Source organism: Cyprinus carpio, chromosome A15 (assembly GCF_018340385.1).
Source record: "Cyprinus carpio isolate SPL01 chromosome A15, ASM1834038v1, whole genome shotgun sequence".
Taxonomy (NCBI): domain Eukaryota; kingdom Metazoa; phylum Chordata; class Actinopteri; order Cypriniformes; family Cyprinidae; genus Cyprinus; species Cyprinus carpio.
This window is the reverse complement of record NC_056586.1, coordinates 18,268,864-18,273,588: the sequence shown is the minus strand read 5'-3', so window position 1 is coordinate 18,273,588 and position 4,725 is coordinate 18,268,864.

Here is a 4,725-nt window from a genome sequence, read left to right as displayed (position 1 = left end):
ATATTATTATGGTGCAATATTATTTAAAATTATATTAGACAATATTATTAGACTTTATTAGATTTAAGTAATGTTAAAAGATTTGTCAAGTGTACATTTCTGGCTATAATCAACTGTATGTCCTCAGTATTATCTAGTGTTTAAAAATATTTACAAATATATATATCTATCTATATATATATATATATATATATATATATATATATTATATATATATATATATATATATATATATATATATATATATATATATATATATATATATATATAATATATGTATATTATTAAATAGTAAAAAATAATGTAATTAATTTTAAATTAGTAACTTTAAAAATACCTCATATGCAAGATTCATTAAATAAGCTGGAACAAATGATTTATATTGTAATACATATTATTTTTAAATGTTATTTAAACTATTAATAAAATGCTGTAATGTTAAAAAAAAACATTTTCCTGTACTACTGGAAGTTTACATAAATTACAACTTTATGGTCCATGCAATTTCATAAAAAAGGAATAGTTTTGTATTTCATCAACCATTGTGAACATTTGTTCTTTATCTTTATTAAATTTCTGTCAAACATTGAGAATGCACCAAACTGGCTGTTTAAGGGTGCTGAAGAGGGAATTTTTTTTTTTTATTTTTTTTTGGAGAAATTTGATTGGACGTTGCCCCACGCAGTGTACCACATGCGCCATGTCAGTAGCTGGCGGTGAGGTCACAGAAAATGGAAGCTCAAGGTCTGAGTTCAGTCTGGAAATTACCCACTGTCTGATTCCATTTACTGCCTATTGTCATAAAAATACAGGGCTTAAATAAACAGACATTAAAAAGTAATTGGAAAATTATTTCCAGTCTTTGCATTTTAAAACAGCTGCTCAGAAGGCAAAGCATTTGTTTTAATTATGGAGCTTTGGAATGTATGATTTTCATATATATTATACAACTTTATTGCAAATTTTAACCATAAAACAGAATGTTGTGATAAAGCCAAATCCATTAAAACACTATGGTGCTTGTTTATATAGTGTACATTTGTAAACTCATTAAGAAAGCTATTAGAAAATAGCATTATTTCTCTAAATATAGAGAAAGAGAGAGACAATTACATTCTCTGTCTGCCTTTCAAAATCAGTTTAAGAAAAGGTCTGACCAGCATTTGATTTGTCTAGTGATTTATAATCAAATCTCATACACAAATTTAATTTAAAGAGAGAAACTTTAAAAAATAATAATAATTTAAAGAGAGAAACTGCAATTCTAATGCAATAAACAACAGAAGACAATATTTGGTCGGTTTGTCTCCAAAAGTCAACGTGACCCAGCCAGGGCCTTTACCATAATGCAATTAAATTACTTGTGGTATGCATTAAACGGCCGTGTCCGAAAGTGTCATTTGTGATGTACATCTTAGTGTTTTGACTTTGAGACAGCTTTTCAATATGTTCTTTGGCTCGCTCGAACATGTGACTCACAATAGACAATGAAGCCAAGACCAGCTGTGATTTTCTGTTGAGCTCACTCTATGCATTATTTATAGTCACATCAGTAGATTAGGCAGAAAGCTTGACCCTACAGCACGTCATTGTCTCCAGCCCATTCGCGTTCTGGTCACTGCTAACAAACGATAAGCCCGTCTATCTGCCAATAATCCGACTGCTTTTCCGTCCTCATAAGACATTTTAATAGAGCTGAGACTAAGTCGCTATGTCCATTTCACATTAGTCAAATTTTTTCACATTTCCACATGCAGATTTTTTTTAAGGTATTACCAAACTAAACCTGGTTCAATATACTGTACCTCAATTACCCTGTGGCTCTTAAAACAAACAAGAAATCGGACAGATCCCCCTCAGTACACAACACAAAAAGATCCCCTCTGCATTACACAAGCTAACAAAACACCATTATCTGTTTAATTGCCTGAGAACTGTTAAATGCCCTCTATTTACATGACAAGATGCAGCTTAATTGTTGTGAAGTGTGACACAAACGAGTCACTACACAAAAGATGATGGTGGTCACCACCGCCCCTGCACCTCCCAAAGGCAGGAGTCCGGCTCATGAATGACAGTGCTGCAACAAGCGCCCTGAGCAAACACAAACACACACAATCCTAATTGGTTTTTAAACAGGTTAAAGGAGCTTTAGCAGCAATCCTAGCATTCAAAGACAGAAGTACACCTCACTGTACAGATGTTAAAGAAACAACCACAGAAGTGCCAGTGTGACAGTTACTATATGTGTATGTGTGTGTGTGTGTGTGTGTGTGTGTGTGTGTGTGTGTGTGTGTGTGTGTGTGTGTGTGTGTGTGTGTGTGTGTGTGTGTGTGTGTGTGTGTGTGTTAAAAAATGTTAAAGATGAAAAATTTTGTTTAGATATTTTATACATTTTTTTTAACATTTTAAACATGAAAATTATATGGATAAAAAAAATTATATTTTCCCATTATATATATATTATACAATAGAAAATTCTAAAATTTATAGAAATAGGAAAAAAAAAAACATATTTTTAACATATTTTAATTTTTTTGTTATTGCTATAATCCTGTAATAATTTGGTTTGGTTATTTTGACATACAGTGGGGTCAAAAAGTCTGAGGTCACTAGAAAATATATATATTTCTACTCTGTTTTACTTTAATACAATTAAATGTTTCATTACAAATTATTTCATATTGGGATATTTATATCAGGATCACAAATTAAAAATAGTAAAAATTTGAACTAAAGCAACACAAATCTAAGAATTTAGATTTGCTGATAACAGCAAGCTAGTGTAAAACCAGATTTAAGACCTGAATTATGATTTGAGAATGTATCAAAGAGTTCACATGGTCAGTTTCAAAAATGTGCTTATTTGATTAGTAAATATTACATTTTAAATATTAATTTTTCAGTTCACATGTGATAGTTTCATGTTTTAATTTTTAATAATTATAAATAAATAAATCGAAGAATTTCAATGTAGACATCTGAGCCCTAATATATGATAACTGATCTTAGAATAAAACAGTGGAGAGAAAGTTTGAGCAGAGGATGAATGACCTGAAGGCAGGGTGACTTGGAGAAAATACTGGTATCGCACTGTGAGGGAAAAAAAAGCGAGATGGAGAGAGATGGGGTTCATTCTGTCTTTTCTCCGTCTCTCTCTCCCTTTCTCCTTCTGCTTTTGTGCGTCGTGCAGGAATGTGCTTGCTTTTCATTTCTTTCTTTGTGTCTGCCCCTCAGGCCCTAGCAGGCAGTGTCTTATGCCACAGCAGGGTCATGGCAAACACAGAGACACATTCATGGCCACATCAAGTTTATGTGAGAATCTGGTCCTTCCTTGCCCCTCATTTCCATATGAATTGTTAATAAAATAGCAGTCCTGAGGGGAAGATCACTCTAGGAGGGGAAGTCAAGCAAAGCAAACTTGGTTTTAAAAGGGCCTCATCCCTTCTGTTCCTCTGGTGCCAAAACGGTCCAGTTAAAGCCATCGCAAGCATATGTCGTCATTACTGAATGTTCAATGTTTACTTTAGCTCAACCACCTGTGAACTACTTCACAACACACCAGTGGAAACTGTATATTTAGATTAATGGCTAATGTAAATAATGTACCTACATAATCAATTGATTTGAGAAATAACCATACAACATTTCATGTTTTGTTGTGTATAATGGTTACAACAGTATCCCGCTGAAGTTTCTCACATATAGATGAAAGGCAACACTATTTGTTTAAAAATTTGAGCCAGCAATAAAACAAAATGGAGTTTGAAAAAAACAAGCTGTTCCCAAGCCAGTCACAGTTTGGGCCTTCTGGACAGGGAGCAGGATACATCTTCAAGGGCTGGCCAGTTGATTGACTATTCTTTGGGTTCAACACACGTGTCCAGTGACCCTGCCACACTTTCCCATGCCCTCCGATGCCCCGTCTATTCTAACAGACATCCCTAATTCCCCCCATCCTCCAGAGACAGATCAGCCTCAGCAATCACACTTGACAGCAGCCATGTGCATGACTTCCCTGTGTGATGTCATAGAGGTTAGTTGTCCAATAATTAGAGGACGGGTCAGGAAGGTCAGGATGGGAAGACGGCTGGTGACTGGACCACATCAACCTGCTTCGACTGTTTTTATTTAGGACATCTGCATCAGTTATGTTTCACTAAATGTGTTGTGAAAATAAAATCTTTAACGACAACATTTATACTTGAATGTTAACCTTAGCGAGTCGCATTAAATAAAATTGTGATATTTACATTTGAAAAATACATTTTCCATTATACATTATATATATAAACGTATATTCTAGTGCTGTCAAATCGATTAATTGTGATTAATCGCATCCAAAATAAAAGTACTTTTATTTGTGTACTATATATATATATATATATATATATATGTGTGTGTGTGTGTGTGTGTGTGTGTGTGTGTGTGATATACATGTAAATATTTCTTAAATATATAGATGTATGTGTATTTATATATACATATAAATATACACAGTACACATACACACACATTGTGTAAACAAACTTACATTAAATATATTTAACACAATAAGACATACAAATAAACAAAATTATTGTTGTTTTTATCAAAATAATAAAAATAAAATGAATAGGTAAATATATTTAACAATAATTATGTAAAATATAATTTAATATTCATAATCATAAAATATTATTACATTTAATATGATTTAATAGAAATGAATAATATTAAGATAAT